Source organism: Giraffa tippelskirchi, chromosome 1 (assembly GCF_054371585.1).
Source record: "Giraffa tippelskirchi isolate mGirTip1 chromosome 1, T2T-mGirTip1v1.2.pri, whole genome shotgun sequence".
In the NCBI taxonomy this organism is placed as follows: domain Eukaryota; kingdom Metazoa; phylum Chordata; class Mammalia; order Artiodactyla; family Giraffidae; genus Giraffa; species Giraffa tippelskirchi.
This window is the reverse complement of record NC_137275.1, coordinates 85,617,135-85,635,486: the sequence shown is the minus strand read 5'-3', so window position 1 is coordinate 85,635,486 and position 18,352 is coordinate 85,617,135. Positions and strand designations below refer to the sequence as shown.

The window sequence follows — 18,352 nt, the reverse complement described above, 5'->3', positions numbered from 1 at the left end:
ATCAAAGTCTTACACATAGTATGATTGAAAAGTTGCTTTCAGAATGAGATGCTTTCATTTTAATACTATTTTCCAAGAGACTTCCACTATAACATTTGAAAGCACATTTCCATAGAAAAAAAAGAGGCCTAAGCATAATAGAAACATTCTGACTCAAACAGAACTCTTACAAAATCATGTTCCAGATAAAGTTAATGTATAATGATAAAACATGCATGTAAACCAAGTCACCCAATTCAAACAAAACACAGAAATTTTGTGCCTGACAATGGTTCAATGGTCTAAAAAAGAAAACAAAGGACAGAAGCTCACTGCCTTAAAAGTTACTCTTCTAAGAAATCCCCTTGCTGAAATTTCACATGCAGATCTTGGTAGCTGATAGAGCTTTGTTTCAAAGCTAATTTAGAAGCTGCTGGCTTCCAGAAATAAACAAGTGGAGCTGGGCTGCAGTGGAAAGGAGACAGAAGAAATCCAGAGACTGATTTTCAAAATAAGTTGAAAGAAGACAAAAGAGAAAATTGATTTCTAGAAACAGACAGCCAAGAGCATCTGAAATGTAACTGCTAGGAGTCCTCAGGCAATAGCCCAAGTTTGCTTTTTGTTTTATAAATTTATAAAACTGCTGCATTTTAATGTCCAGAGGCAAGTGAAAGTCTTCACTCTTTATTTTTGATGAAGAATAGATGTCCAAAAATGTCTAGCAACTCGTCCAGTGGAGCACAGCTAATCAAAGAATATTTTGAGCCATTCCATGAATGTAACTAACATAATATTGTAAAGCAACTATAATCCAATAAAAATAAATAAATAAAGTATCTCATGATAAGATTTGCTTTTTCAAATTATGAACTATTTCAATTTGCCTAAGTACATCGGGCAACATTAACAAATTAGCAAACTACTATAAACATTTTTTTAATAATTACCTTTCAAATTGTTAACTTAAAATGCTATTTAATAAAAACAGCTTTTTGCAAACCTTTGAACGCTTTGGATTCATGATGTTTGGTGATAAACAAATTGAACAGAAAATGAAGCAGTTGAGCTCGTATTGGCAAGGTTAAATGATGGGGTTTAGAACAATCACCGTTATGCACAGATAGGACAGAAGAGGCTGTGGAGAATTCCAAACAGCTAGGATATTATTAGCAAAATAGTTCTTTAATAGAAGTGTGCCAATTGACACAGTATACATAGGGACCAATTTGGAGTGTAAATGAGAGAGGTTCAAAGTACCTTGGAAAATAGGAGACAAGGAGGAGGGACCGAGGGAGGAGTCTGCTCAGCTGGGCATGTTCCCCAACCTGGCGGCCCTGCACGACGAGCAGAACACGGTTCTGTCAACAGACTTGTCCAGTAAGGGTTACTTCTACAGCTCTGCCAAGCTCTGTTTAAAAAAAAAACAAAAACAAAAACAACAAACTGGAAACCACTATGACAATACTCTTGGGAATGTGAGGCTCCAAGAGTCAAGAAGGCACAGAGCTGAGGTTTCTGCTTCTTCCCTTTCGCTGTGTTTCCTGTCAGACCAGGCACAGAGACACCGTTGAAAGACCACAGAGTAACCCAATACGCTTTACACGATGTTCCCTACATTTGAAAGGGTTTTTTTTTATAAACACCGTTGGCAGCATTTTTCATTATTATTTTAATCATTTGCAGTTTCACGTTGGACTTTACCATAAGGCCGTTTTCCACGTTTGTTGCCAGCAACAGAACTTGGTCAGCTGCCACTCAGAACTAGTTCCACACTATCTCTCCCCACTATCTGTAATGTGACCCAGTTTTGGTGAGAGAAAAAGAGTTCCTGATCCTTAATTGCCGCAGCCTGCCAGGAGCTCTTTGTTGGACATGGGAAGTTTCTGACCCTCACCAGAGCCTCACAGTGTGTAGATCAATTGTCTCGGCCTTCAACCCGCTCCAGTATTCTCGTCTGGAAAACCCCATGGATGGAGGAGCCTGGTCAGCTACAGTCCATGGGGTCGCAAAGAGTTGGACACGACTGAGCGACTTTCTCTCTCTAAGCATGTTGGACACAGGGAAAAGTCTCTTGGAAGATCAAATTAAAAGAAGGCGAGCACTGCATTTGCTGATTAGTGCATCAGACTGGGACTACGCACAGCCCAGACACAGCTTCCTGTGCCACAGGGGGGGGTAATTAGGAAGATGGAGGGAGATGGAGCCTACACAATGGGCTGCTCTGGGGCCCAGTAGGACCACTCATTTGCCTTGTGACTGGGAGGGAATTAATCTCACTGAGCCTGAATTATAGCATCTAAATGTGGGAATAAACATTAATAAGCTAATTAGTAAACATTAACCATGTTTGTTAGGGAAGTATGAAGAAGTCCTTTGTGATCTATACTATGACTTACAGAAATTAGTTATTAATGTTACCATGAAAAATCATTTCCTTTTATGAGTGTACACACACACACATGCAAGATACAGAGGGAATAATTTCATTTAATTAATTATTGCAATATATTTTGATTTCCTTAACTTATATAACTTGACTCAGTGTTGGTCAAGGGTTGGGCTGGCAGGGTAACATCTGCAGAATAGAATCTAATTTAAATTAAGATGGGTTGTCTAGACCATCTTATGTTTTCAGTCCTGATCCACTTACAAGGCCTTCAGAAATAAATTTTGATGGCATTAAGTTTGACCTCTCTCGTGATGACAGAGTTGGAAACTTAAGGTAAGCACAGGACCAGTTTGGAGAGTCCAGCTCATCTCCTTAATGCTATTAAATCCATTTAAAAGGGAAAACTTACATTAAAAAAAAAAAACAATATATCATATGATTCCACTTATATGAAGCACCCAAAATAGTCAAATTCATAGAGATGGAAAGTAAAATCAGTTCAGTTCAGTTGCTCAGTCGTGTCTGACTCTTTGCGACCCCATGAATTGCAGCACACCAGGCCTCTCTGTCCATCACCAACTCCCAGAGTCTACCCAAACCCATGTCCATCGAGTCAGTGATGCCATCCAACCATCTCATCCTCTGTCGTCCCCTTCTCCTCCTGCCCCCAATCCTTTCCAGCATCAGGGTCTTTTCCAATGAGTCAACCCTTCGCATGAGGTGGCCAAAGTATTGGAGCTTCAGCTTCAACATCAGTCCTTCCAATGAGCACCCAGGATTGATCTCCTTTAGGATGGATTGACTGGATCTCCTTGTAGTCCAAGGGACTCTCAAGAGTCTTCTCCAACACCACAGTTCAAAAGCATCAATTCTTCGGTGCTCAGCTTTCTTCACCGTCCAACTCTCACATCCATACATGACCACTGGAAAAACCATAGCCTTGACTAGACGGACTTTTGTTGGCAAAGTAATGTCTCTGCTTTTAAATATGCTATCTAGGTTGGCCATAACCTTTCTTCCAAGGAGTAAGCATCTTTTAATTTCATGGCTGCAATCACCATCTGCAGTGATTTTGGAGCCCAAAAAAATAAAGTCTGACACTGTTTCCACTGTTTCCCCATCTATTTCCCATGAAGTGATGGGACCAGATGCCATGATCTTAGTTTTCTGAACGTTGAGCTTTAAGCCAGCTTTTTCACTCTCTTCTTTCACTTTCATCAAGAGGCTCTTTAGTTCTTATTCACTTTCTGCCATAAGGGTGGTGTCATCTGCATATTTGAGGTTATTGATATTTCTCCCGGCAATCTTGATTCCAGCTTGCGTTTCTTCCAGCCCAGCGTTTCTCATGATGTACTCTGCATATAAGTTAAATAAGCAGGGTGACAATATACAGCCTTGACGGACTCCTTTTCCTATTTGGAACCAGTCTGTTGTTCCATGTCCAGTTCTAACTGTTGTTTCCTGACCTGCATACAGGTTTCTCAAGAGACAGGTCAGATGGTCTGGTATTCCCATCTCTTTCAGAATTTTCCACAGTTTATTGTGATCCACACAGTCAAAGGCTTTGGCATAGTCAATAAATCAGAAATAGATGTTTTTCTGGAACTCTCTTGCTTTTTCGATGATCCAGCAGATGTTGGCAATTTGACCTCTGGTTCCTCTGCCTTTTCTAAACCCAGCTTGAACATCTGGAAGTTCACAGTTCACGTATTGCTGAAGCCTGGCTTGGAGAATTTGAGCATTACTTTACTAGCATGTGAGATGAGTGGTTACCAAAGGCTGGGCAGATGGGGAGTTGTTTAATAGGTACACAGTTTGGGGAAGAGGAACTAAAGAGCCTCTTGATGAGGGTGACAAAGGAGAGCAAAAAAGCTGGATTGAAACAATATTCAAAAAACTAAGATCATGGCATCTGGTCCCACCACTTCATAGCAAAGAGATGTGGGAAAGGGGGAAACAGTGACAGATTTTATTTTTGGGGGCTCCAAAATCCTTGTGGACAATGACTGCAGCCATGAAATTAAAAGATGCTTGCTCCTTTGAAGGAAAGCTATGACAAACCTAGACAGCATATTAAAAAGTAGAGACATCACTTTGCCAACAAAGGTCTGCATAGCCAACGCTATGCTTTATCCAGTAGTCATGTACGGATGTGAGAGTTGGACCATAAAGAAGGCTTCACACCAAAGAACTGATGCTTTGGAATTGTGGTATTGGAGAAGACTCTTCAGAGTCCCTCGGACTGCAAGGAGTTCGAACTAGTCAATCCTAAAAGAAACCAACCCTAAATGTTCATTGAAAGAACTGATGCTGAAGTTGAAGCTCCAATACTTTGGCCACCTGATGTGAAGAGCTGACTCATTGCAAAAGACCCTGATGCCGGGAAAGATTGAGGGAAGGAGGAGGAGAGGATGACAGAGGATGAGATGGTTAGATGGCATCACCGATTTAATGGACATGAGTTTGAGCAAACTCTAGGAGATAGTGAAGGACAGGGAAGCATAGTGTGCTGCAATCCATGGGGTCACAGAGTCTGACATATCTGAGTGACTGAACAACAAGGGCTGGTGGATGGGGAGTTGTTTAATGGGTACACAGTTTCAGTTTGGGGTGACGGCAAGGTTCTGGAGATAAATGGTGGTAATGATGGCACAACAGTGTGAATGTACTGATTAATACTATATGCTTAAAATGGTTAAAATGGTGAAGTTTGTTACAAGTATTTGACCACAATAAAAGAACATGGAAATGTTATTTTAAATATTTGCATCACTTCATATTGAATATTTGATTTAATGGAGGTTTTTAAGGAATTATTAAACGCACAGAACCAAAAGATGTATATCACATTCTATCACAACTCAGTAAGTAAAGGAAAACAGTTACTAGGAGATCTTTCAGATTCACTTCTGGATTGGCATGAATCCAAAGCAAATTTTTAAAAAGAAAGAGGAAGAGTCACACTGATTGAATTGCCCATATTTTATTAAAACATGGCTTTGCTACATCTAAGTATACTCTGTACCCTGAAAAAGAATGGGGACAATTTTATCAGCTATAATTGAGAGATAATTGAATAGGATGAATAAAGCAATATGGGGCCCAGAGCAAAAAGAATACTTATATTACACCACTATATGCGCAAGAAACACCAGACGGAATTCATTGTGAAAAAGTTTGATAGTCACAGTAAAAAGGAAAGCAAAGGGAATTTTTAGGTAGATATAAGGACAGTAAATATGAAAGAAATTTCAAAACCATATGTAAGTGATTAACTTTGTATCATCTTTACTAGAAATTAGAAAACAGATAAAAACATAGAAGGCATCCTTTTTACTGTTCAAAGAGCTATGACAACTGAACTAAGTTAATACAGTCTGTTTCAAAACAGGATATTCGTGTAATCACAAGTGTGATTTTCTAACTAGAAGGGAAAAAAAGAGAAAATTCATTCTAATTAAGTCAATTCCTTGAGAAAGAAGTCACTCATTTACTATGTCCTTGACAGCAAGACCATTCCCAATTTGGTCGTCATCACAGTGGATTTTGAGAATGACTGGAAATCTCCAATGCCATCACTAATAAATGGAAGTGTCAGATCATTTCCTCTTGCAAAACAGACACTCTGGCATAATTGTGATATAAGCAGTTTGTTTATTTTAATGTCAATCACTGCCTTGGAGTATTTTCTTTTTAACAAAATATCTTATCCAAATACTATTGGATTTTTTATCTGCAAACTGGACAAGGAGTTATAAATGATTTCATCTGAGCTAGCAAGCTCCTAAGGCCTCTTGCCAAATTTGAAGAAGTATGGCAAAAGAGAAGAAAGAAATTGTATCTTTAAGCCTTTGGGGGCTTTAAAGAGCCTTCGGAGGACCAAGAGTAACTAAGATGCTCTATGTCCACAGGACATGCGTGTTTCACGGTAGCCTCCTGGGGAGCAGGTGGATTTGATCCAATTCTTCACAACATGCATGACTCTACCACCAAATTTTTGTTTCACTAGTTACTTTTTACTGCCGCTTAACAAACATGGCACTTTGGTCTCAGAGGAGTACAATTTCATTTCTTTTCTAATCTTTTCCCCCGTTTACACCTTTTTCTGCTTTGTTTTGAAAATAGTCAAGCCATTTCTAGTGCTTTGGTTGTTCTCTTGTTTGTTACCTTATACTAGGAATTGGATTTATTGATCCAGTGACTACCCAAAAGCCAGACAACAAAACCCCGAAAGTTTTATCGCTTTTTCATTTTCCTCTGATATTACTAGGGATTGTTTTATACTTCATTAAGAATTTAAAATTCAAAAATGCTTCTATCTTATTTTCTTACTAGTATAGCATTGTCTGAAACAATTTCTGTAAATTTAATCATTTTAGTTTTCATGATTGCTGATTATGTCACTTGGTCAAAAATAGATGTACATTGCCATATCCTAAGATACACACACCGTCATCCACACAAGCGGATATACATGTCCCTATTCACACACACTACACACCCTTCTTGGCTTGAGTCCTCATACTCTCAGGAAATTCTAGCAGGACTTTCCATTAATACAACTCCAATAATTTACGCCTAACAAAAGACAATGTGTTAATATAAATACACATCTACAAAGCGTTATGAACTCACTTACGGGGCATTCTTCCTCATAAACAACCATATTCTGTTTTAGCATTTGTTGCTGAAATGTATAATAGTAGCAGACACAACACACAAAGCCTAAAGGAATGAGAACATTTGGCCCACGTAAAGAGTAAACAGGTTTTTCAAATACAATATTTTTCAAAGACATAGCCTGGAATGCGAAATGAATGGAAAGAAGCATGATTATTAATGCATTTTCTTTTTCAAAATCCTGAAAACCAGTCATATGTTCTACATTATGAATATGCAGATGGTCTCAATGCAGTTATTTTTCTCTAATTAAAGCCATCAGGGCAAAATAATGCAGTCATTTAGGAAGCTGATTCAGCTGGGTCTTTCTTCCCTTCTCCAGAAGAGCAACAAAACCTTTACATGTTTATGTAATTTGGGGATCCTTGCTGGTAAATGAAAGAGAAGCGAGCAAACCAGCAGGAAGGGTGGCTTTATTCTTCTGTGCTTTGTGGTAAATTGTGTACTTTATGAAGAAAATACATTTCACAGATGGATTTCTCCTAGATATTTTTGTTCAGACCCTACTTTGGCATTTTGTAAGCAATAACTTCTCTGAATTCAGCACCCTTGTCTGCCGTTGATCCAACAATGATGTTGAAAGCAAGCATATCAAGTTAACCTGTCAGCCTTCCTGCTTGTCCCCTTAATGACAGCTCTAAGCTGAGTGTGTCATCTGGGCCTGGCCAAATTGCTCAAGGCAGCAGTTTGACTTTTATTATACCTTGTTATACCTTCCACTCCTCTCTGATGAAGATGGTGGTTGATGATAGATGACATATATGAACGAATACTATCCTTGTTCTTCATTTGCAAACAACTCTGACAAAACAATTCTATCCCAGACTCTCTTTCAAACATTAGTCATACCTCTAGCCCTTTAGCAGCCATAGACCTATCCAGTTTTCAAAGGTGCTGTTAGGAAGGTAGCCTTATGGAGAAACTAGCCTTATGAAGGTAAACAAGCTGAAATTCATAGTTACCTTGCTTGACATCATCATTATGATGAAATTCTTTTGCCTTAAAACATATATATGTTGTTTTTTAAAAAGTGTATAGGGAAAGGGATGCATGGTGAAGATATCACTCTTATAGAGAGCTATGTGCATGCTAAGTTACTTCTGTCATGTCCATCTCTTTGCGACCCTATGGACTGTAGCCCTCCAGGCTCCTCTGTCCATGGGATTCTCCAGGCAAGGATACTAGGGTGGGTTGCCCTGCCCTTCTCCAGGGGATCTTCCAGATTCGGGATCGAACCCATGTCTCCTGTGTCTCCTGCATTGGCAGATGAGTTCTTTACCACTAGTGCCACCTAGGAAGCCTGTGAAGAGCTATCACAGAACCTAAGTTCCTTTCCACCACTGAACCTATAGAGCTGAACTCCTATTGCTACAGCTTGGGCCACCAGAGTAATTTGGGAGGTGTGGAACGGCTCATTGAGATGCAGCAAGAAAAAATATACACCCACTCCTTGGAGGGTGGCCTTCCCATGGGAATTCTGAATCCTTTCATACAAAATTTTTTCATTTAAAACGAAGTAATAGGAATTTCCCTGATGGTCCAGTGGTTAAGACTTCACTTTCTGATGCAGAGGGTGTGGTTTCTATCCCAGGTTGGGGAGCTAAGATCTCACATGCCTCGAGACCAAAAAATCAAAATATAAAACAGAAGCACTATTGCAACAAATTCAATACAGACTTTAAAAATTGGTCCATGAATAAACTCAAGATGGATTAAAGATCTAAATGTAAGACCAGAAACTATAAAACTCCTAGAGGAAAACATAGGCAAAACCCTCTCTGACACAAATCACAGCAGGATCCTCCATGACCCACCTTCCAGAATATTGGAAATAAAAGCAAAAATAAACAAATGGGACCTAATTAAAATTAAAAGCTTTTGCACAACAAAGGAAACTATAAGCAAGGTGAAAAGACAGCCTTCAGAATGGGAGAAAATAATAGCAAATGAAACAACAGACAAACAATTAATCTCTAAAATACACAAGCAACTCCTGCAGCTGAATTCCAGAAAACTAAACGACCCAATCAAAAAACGGGCCAAAGAACTAAACAGACATTTCGCCAAAGAAGACATACAGATGGCTAACAAACACATGAAAAGATGCTCAACATCACTCATTATTAGAGAAATGCAAATCAAAACCACAATGAGGTACCATTTTACACCAGTCAGAATGGCTGCTATCCAAAAGTCTACACGCAATAAATGCTGGAGAGGGTGTGGAGAAAAGGGAACCCTCTTACACTGTTGGTGGGAATGCAAACTAGTAGAGCCACTATGGAGAACAGTGTGGAGATTCCTTAAAAGACTGGGAATAGAACTGCCATATGACCCAGCAATCCCACTGCTGGGCATACACACCGAGGAAACCAGAATTGAGGGAGACGCGTGTACCCCAATGTTCATCGCATCACTGTTTACAATAGCCAGGACATGGAAGCAACCTAGATGTCCATCAGCAGACGAATGGATAAGGAAGCTGTGGTACATATACACAATGGAATATTACTCAGCCATTAAGAAAAATACATTTGAATCGGTTCTATTGAGATGGATGAAACTGGAGCCCATAATACGGAGTGAAGTAAGCCAGAAAGAAAAACATCAATACAGTGTACTAATGCATATATATGGAATTTGAAAAATGGTAACGATAACCCTATATGCAAGACAGAAAAAGAGACACAGATGCATAGAACAGTCTTATGGACTCTGAGGGAGAAGGTGAGGGTGGGACGTTCTGGGAGAATAGCATTGAAACATGTATATTATCATATGTGAAACAGAACACCATTCCATGTTCGATGCATGAGACAAATGCTCAGGGCTGGGGCAATGGGATGGCCCAGAGGCATGGGATGGGGAGGGAGGTGGGAGGGGGTTCCAGGAAGGGGAACACATGTAAACCCATGGCTGATTCATGTCAATGTATGGCAAAAACTACTACAATATTGTAAAGTAATTAGCCCCCAACTAAAATAAATAAATTTATTTGAAAAAAAAAATTGGTCCATGCAAAAATCTTTAAAAAACAAATAAATAAATAAATGAAATGAAATAATAATCTTCCCCTTAACTGAGCAAATTTTAAAACTGTACTAAATGTAGACTTTATCAAATTTTACCCAATCACTGACACAAACACAACTCCAAACTAGAAAGAAGACAGAGAGAGAAGTTTGACGTCTGGTGTTTACTTAAAGTTTCCTTCCAGGAAGCACTCATAGGGAAAGTTTATTTTCTGCACAGTGAGGTGTTCCCTCCCCCTTTTTAACACGTGTGCATCAGAACATTTCACACATCTGAACCAGAATTACGTATCATGTAAATATCATAAAGTTCATGGGGTAAAATGAAGCTACAAACATTCTAAATCTACTTGGAAAGGTCATGTTAGCTGAGTCTTCTGAGGGTTCGTATGACTATCAGAAGATCTGCCTAAACAGATCCTGGTGGGACTACTGCCAACGCTGCTGGGAGGACAGAGACTAAAGACATGTTGTACATCTCTCCTAGTCTCTTACTGCTCTGCTTGTGAAAGATACTAAGCTCTCCGTCCATGTGCACCTTTTTGTACCTCATTCATGACTCTAGAATGAGGATGCTATAGCCCACAGAGGTACTTTGCCAGCTAGATGCCTGCTAAAATCTGCCTCTGGGGAAGATGCCAAGTAGAAGATGGGAAGACTGGGGAAGGGAGAGGGGCTTGCCTCTTTTTGTCTGCTTCCTGAATCTCTTGAATCCTTCTCTTCTTGGACTTTGGCTTTATTGGCATCACTGAGCAATACTTCTGCAAACCATCGGTAGCAATCCCTTCTAGCAGTAGAAGTCTGAAATTCTAATGTTGACACAACCAGCCTCATGATACCACCTCAGAGATTCTGACCCCACCTTGGCATTCCTTCCAAGACTCTGGTGCGAGGCAGCCAGCACCCATTCTCAGAGGTTATGCTCCAGACACTCGGGGTTTATTCTCTGAACTCAGAGACACCAGCACTAAGTGGCATCAACACCTCAAAATTTTTTGTTTCATAATCTCAGCCTCTTCCCTTTGTTTCCCCATGCCTAAAGGTGGTTGCCTCTTCCTGCAGGTGGGATGAATTACATAACTTGCCAAGTCCAGTGAAAAATGAAATGTTATACCCTTGTTCAAAAATTATTAAGAATTCCAAGATAGCAACAGCAGAGCGTTAAACCAAGCATGTGTGCTCTAACGTGGTCATGTCCAACTCTTTGCAACCCCATGGACTATAGCAAACCAAGCATGACGCCCTTCTAAATGAAAGACCTCATGGAAATGCAGAGGTCACACATGCATGAAACCAGCTTTATGGACAAGGACTGCATTAGTGTTCATTTGGGGTATTCTTAGTTCATTAATACCAAGTTAGTAATTTTTTCTTATTTATTTTTGGCTGTGTGGGTCTTCATTGCTGAGAGGGCTTTTCTCTAGTTGAGGAGAGCAGAGGCTCCTCTCTAGTTACAGGATGGGGCCTCTTCATTGCAGTGGCTTCTCTTGTTGCAGCTCCCCAGGTCTAGAACACAGGCTCAATAATTGTGGCCCAAAGGATAAGTTGCTCGGAGGCATGTGGGATCTTCCCAAACCAGGGACCAAACCTGTATCCCTGGCATTGGCAGGTGGATTCTTAACCACTGAGCTACCAGAGAAGCCCAGCAATTCTTCATATTAAGTTTTCTCTGTTAAGCAGTTTAGTTTTTGTCTTGAAACTGGATCATAGCTAAGATCCTATTCTTCTGCTCTTCACAGTGAAAGGGTAATGGGAGTAAGTCTCCACAGTGACAATAAGGCCTCTTTTACTGTACTCCCTCCTAATAGGAAAGACAATTCGGAATCCACATTCTAAACTTCACTTTGGGATTCTCTGGAACAATGTTCAGACGTCCTTAGTTCAAACCCTTCCAACATATTTCATTCATGTCAGTTTCCTAGCAATATATCCACCACTGGTGTGAACATTCCGAGTCCCTGAAACATGGCAGTACATACAGGTACAAGTGACCTACCTACATATGGCATACATTCCCCCAATCATTAATTTAAATAGAAAAAATACAAAATACATGAAACTACTTAGAAGTTTAAATTCCTCAAAGTCCTTGGCAAGTTGAAAAGTTAAATCATGCAGCAGTAAGCATTACCTTCAATAATCATTTCCCAGTGTGATAAAACATTGCATCTGCCTCTCTTACCTCTTCTAGGAGCAGAGAGAGAAATTCCTTTGGGCAGCAGAGAATAACACAAGGGCTATCAACCATTAACTTGAGCTCCCTTAAGGAGAGAGCCCTTTAGTGGAGCATTCTCAACAGAAGACTCTGCAGATTGGAGCACCTTCAAGTCCCAGTTATTAAAAATAAAACATACTTGACTCAGTAGTGGGCTAGAATAGCATCAAACACTCATGCCACAGCTATTGTATGATTGAGTGCAGTTATACTACACTAGCCCAAAGCTTTGTCAATAGCCCAGGTATGTGAGATCACCCCACAGCTACCATTATTGAACACTTATTATGTGTCAGATCCAGACACATAATAATGGTCAAAATCATCTCATTTTAACACAGATTCTTGTTTAACCTCATAACAACTCCAAAACTGGTATGGTTACACCTACATGACTTACGAAGGAACCCAGGCTCAGACTGCCTAAGAAACACTCATGGTCAGCTTTCATAGAAAGCCCAGGTAACAAAATGAAGATTATCCTTGATTTCTTCTAGAAACAAAACCAAATTTCTGCCAGACATTTTTATATTATTTCCAGAGGCATTGTTAGCAAATTATTTTCTGGGAGCAATTGTTTATCTTTTGAGATGAAATTAACTTAGTAGACCCACTCTTTAAGGTGGTAACATCAAGGTGAGTAGATAAGTGGAGACCATCTAGTGCTAGATGCTTTTCGGTTAGCCTCTAACCTTCCTATAGCTTCTTGGGTCTCACACACAGAAGACAGCACTAGAGACTTCCAAGAACTAATTTAATTATTTACAGTCCAGTTTACCCCTAAATGACATCACATGTCAGATAAAATCTAGAATACTCAGTCCATTATGCAGATATTTTCACCTATCTGGTTATCTGATATTATGGAGACAGGATGTCTGAATATTTATGAGAGGTCTTTGTTTTTTATTTAGGTATTTGGCATTTGTCTATTTTTCCCCTATGACTACTTGCCAGGCTCCTTAGTCATGCCATGATTTTATGTTGCAAAAAAAAATAAAACAGGAAATTATATGTGTGTATATATATATTATATATTATATATATTATTATATATATATAAATTCCATTTCTTCTTACTCTTCTCTTGCCTTGACTGACCCTATGCATGAAGGATCCATAATTCTGTTTCTGTAAATATTAATATTAAAAATAAAAGTAAACATGTAATTTGGATTTATATCTATGAGTAAGCATAGAAAACATAACTGGAAAGTTTTGGTGGTGCTAAATTATCTGGTTAAGTGTAGTAGGTAGTCTGCAGACTCCTAAATCTGCAAATCTATTTAAAACCCAAAGTGGAAAAGCCACATGTCCAATCAAGCACAGCAAGCACAATTTGGAGCGTTTCTCTACTAAACACACACACTTTAGAAATATAAAAAGGGTAAGGAAGAAAACCTGCAGAGTTTCAAAACTTAGGGAAAATGTCCATGAAGGTGAGTCTTATTATGCAGACTGATGGCCAGCAATGGGATCATTAAAACTATCTCAGTACATGCAGGAGGCTTGTTGTTTTCCAGAGAGCTGTAAATATGATCAATCAGATGCAACTCAGTGTAAGGCTGATTCAGCAAACAATTTTCTCCATCATTCACCCATTAATTGTATATATTTGCACTTCTTTAGCATCAGCAAACCTTGCAATCTAGAATGGCTGTTTGAGATATGCAGTTCTGCTTATACCTTAATAAAACACCAAAGTTGCCTACAGTAAAGCCCATACTGTATTACCAGAACATTTCCTTAATGTGGTGACTGCATTTCTAATCACTCCTTCATATATTCTACTCCCAGTTACGAGCAGAGTCATCAACACTTCTACAATACTCTTGATACAAGAACTTTCTCATCAGCATTAACACCTACTCTGCTGCTGCTGCTGCTAAGTCACTTCAGTCGCGCCCGACTCTGTGCGACCCCACGGACGGCAGCCCACCAGGCTCCGCCGTCCCTAGGATTCTCCAGGCAAGAACACTGGAGTGGGTTGCCATTTCCTTCTCCAGTGCATGAAAGGGGAAAGTGAAAGTGAAGTTGCTCAGTCGTGTCCGACTCGTAGCGACCCCATGGACTGTAGCCTACCAGGCTCCTCCATCCATGGGATTTTCTAGGCAAGAGTACTGGAGTGGGGTGCCATTGCCTTCTCCGAACACCTACTCTAGAGAAGTGTATATGTAGTGTTCTTTGAGGTGCATATGCCTATATTTACTCATGCTCATCTCAACCACATAACTGATACTCAAGAACATACCAAAGAGCATGTCATGGGGAGAGAGGTAGGAAGGGAGAATCAAAAAGAGGGTTCTAGAATGATAACAACTAGCACTTATATAATTAGTTCCAGGTACTGTTCTAAGCAGTTAAAATATTACCTCATTTAGTCTTTACAGCAACCCTAGGAGGTAAATACTATTGTTATCCCCATTTTACAATCAAGGAAACAGACAGTTAAAACAACTTGCCCTTGTTCACACAATTGAGAAGTAATGGAATTGTATTCAAACTCAGGCAGTCTAACTCCAAAGTTCATGCCCTTAATTATGATGCCATATGCTTTTTTGTTACAAAAGGTAACATACACTATTTTGAAAATTATTCCAGAAGGCCCAATAAGCTGAGTGACTTACCTTCTACTAAATTCTATAATCAAGCAAGAACCAAAATGACAGTTTTTTAAACCTACTCCTGACTATTTCTCATAGAAATAGATAGATGATAGATTGACAGGTAGACAGACAGACAGACAGATGATGCTCTGCTAAGTTACTCAGTTGTGTCTGACTCTTTGCGACTCCATAGGCTATAACCCTCCAGGCTTTTCTGTCCATGGGATTCTTCAAGCAAGAATACTGAAGTGGGTTGCCATTTCCTTCTCCAAGACAGATGATAGATAGATAAAATATATAATGTATATATTTAGATACATAAAATAAACTGCCAATACCTTCATAATTCCTAGGAAAATAAAGTCAAAAACAGTAAAACAGTAAATTTTGATAAAAATTTTAAAATTAAAAAAAATTCTCCAATCAAGAAATTATATATCAGTTGGAGATGCAATGCTCAAAAATAATTTTTAAAAACTGAGAATTCAATAAAGAACCACAGAAACAGGCTGAATAACTCAAGTTCTACATACTCAAACTTCAGGCAACATTTTTTATAGGTTCAATTCCTTGAATATCTCCATTATTTACCTGTAAATATAAAATTTCAAAATCTAATTTTTATAACATTCCCATAGTTGGGATTGTCTCTACTATCCATCTTATAACCCCATTGTCACTTGTAATTAAAAAAAGACAAAAAGGCTATTTCTATGTATTTTGCACAATTATATTTGAATAACCAGTCAATCCTAGAGGAAATCAACCCTGAATATTCACTGGAAAGACTGATGCTGAAGCTGAAGCTCCAATACTTTGGTCATCTGATGTGAAGAGCTGACTCACTGGAAAAGACTCTGATGCTGGGGAAATAGTGAAGGCAGAAGGACAAGGGGACAACAGAGAAAGAGATAGTTGGATGCCATCACCAACTCAATGAACAAGAGTTTGAGCAAGCTCCAGGAGATGGTGAAGGACAGGGAAGCCTGGCGTGTTATAGTCCATGAGGTCGCAAAGAGTCAGACACAACTTATCAACTGAACAACCATTGGGGAGCCTGTGGTATGGGAAAGCATTTTGCCTGATGTTATGAACATGACACATTTCCAGAGCTTTCTTAGCCCTTCACAACTGAGAAGGCAGAAGACAGACCTATACTAAAGAACTCTAATAAGAGGCAATCTCTAAGTGCTAGTCTGGAGGAATAGCAGAAGGGACATGAGAGCTGAGAAGGGCATCTGAAAAGCTTTGAGGAAGAGTTGAGATTTGAAATATTAAGATATCAGGGACAAGAGACATAGGAGGAGGGCATCTGGAATAGACAAGTCAGTCCCAGCCAAGACACGTGAGGTTCACGGAGAGGGAGGAGGCCAGCACAGGATGCTGAGACGTTGGTGAGTCAGGTGGGTGAACTGTGGAGTTGTCAATAGGGCTGAAGAAATTTTAACACAGTTTCTTGTTTAACCTTATAATTCAGAATCCACTTTCTAACTCTCATCTTGGGATTCTCTGGAACAATGTTCAGAAGTCCATAGTTCAAACCCTCCTGACACATTTCATTCATGTCAGTTTCCTATCAACATATCCACCACTGTTCTGAATATTCCAGGCCCCTGAAGCATGGCAGTACATACAGGCATAAGTGACCTACCTAAGACAAGACTGGAAGAACTGGAGTTCTTAGCTAAGTAAGCTAGTTCAGTTCAGTTCAGTCGCTCAGTTGTGTCCGACTCTTTGCGACCCCATGAAACACAGCACACCAGGCCTCCCTGTCCATCACCAACTGCCAGAATCTACCCAAACCCATTGTCCATTGAGTCGGTGATGCAATTCAACCATCTCATCCTCTGTCATCCCCTTCTCCTCCTGCCCTCAATCTTTCCCAGCATCAGGGTCTTTTCAAATGAGTCAGCTCCTCGCATCAGGTGGCCAAAGTATTGGAACTTCAGCTTCAACATCAGTCCTTCCAATGAACACTGAGGACTGATCTCCTTTAGGATGGGCTGGTTGGATCTCCTTGCCGTCCAAGGGACTCTCAAGAGTCTTCTCCAACACCACAGTTCAAAAGCATCAATTCTTCTGCACTCAGCTTTCTTTATAGTCCAACTTACATCCATACGTGACTACTGGAAAAACCATAGCCTTGACTAGATGGACCTTTGTTGGCAAAGTAATGTCTCTGCGTTTTAATATGCTGTCTAGGTTGGTCATAACTTTCCTTCCAAGAAGTATGCGTCTTTTAATTTCATGGCTGCAGTTACCATCTGCAGTGACTTTAGGGCCCAGAAAAATAAAGTCAGCCACTGTTTCCACTATTTCCCATGAAGTGATGGGACCAGATGCCATGATCTTAGTTTTCTGAACGTTGAGCTTTAAGCCAACTTTTTCACTCTCTTCTTTCACTTTCATCAAGAGGCTCTTTAGTTCTTCTTCACTTTCTGCCATAAGGGTGGTGTCATCTGCATATCTGAGGTTATTGATATTTCTCCCAGCAATCTTGATTCCAGCTTGTGCTTCATCCAGCCCAGCGTTTCTCATGATGTACTCTGAATATAAGTTAAATAATCAGGGTGGCAATATACAGCCTTGACGTACTCCTTTTCCTATTTGTAAGTAAGCTAGACTTCCTCCCAAAACCAGAAGAAAAGGCCCAGTTGCAAAAGCATGTGGTTGCTTCTAGCAATTCAACTCCTTGAAACAGAAAGATCTATACAAAAGCAACAGCAATAAGCATGCAATCCTTTCTTCACCGATTCCACACAATTTGATGTGGGAAAAACTGATTCCAAGTATGTGATTTAATGGGCCTAGAGCTGGTAGAACTAAGTTCTAGCTGTAATTACTTAAACTATGTACAATGTGACCCTGGACTACTCACCCCAGGGCTCCTCTGAGACTTGGCTTCCTAATGCCAGGCAGATGGATTTGCAAATGACCCTGCTAACTGTCTCCAATTCTATGAAGTGCCTCAGGAGAGGTTAAGAAGGCAAGGCCTTCACCCCACCCTCATACAGGAAAGCTTTACTCTGTATACTGGTCTTCTGCGTCAACTTTCAATGGAAAACAATATCCTACTGTTTAAAAACATTTGAGAAACATCTGACTGTATCACCTAAAAGGTTCCTTTAGCTTTTATGTCCTAACACTCTTTGATATCTCTTTGTCTGTATCATTTAAGAGTTCTCAATAATATCCAAACTTATCCCATAAATACGCCCACATGCTTTCATGAATACATTTAGTAAGTTCTGATATGGGTTCCAGTTTTGTTCCTTTGTAGAATGGACTTTATGATATATTTTCTTACATGTGTTGATAGGCATATCTAGTAGGCAGATAAATGCAGAGCACAATTAGTGACATAATATAATGCAAACCAAGTAGAATTCTACGGAAAATGGGCTTGTTGTTGTTCCAGTGGTTCTCCATATCCTGGGAAATGCAGAAGAAT

The 18,352-nt window shown here is 39.7% G+C and overlaps 1 long non-coding RNA gene across 2 annotated transcripts in view; it reads right to left on the bottom strand.

Annotated features, from left to right (window-relative positions):
- The window catches only part of LOC145547464 (uncharacterized), a 133,686-nt gene that overhangs the window by 94,877 nt on the left and 20,457 nt on the right, over positions 1 to 18,352 (bottom strand). The gene's annotated exons all lie outside the window — the stretch shown is intronic.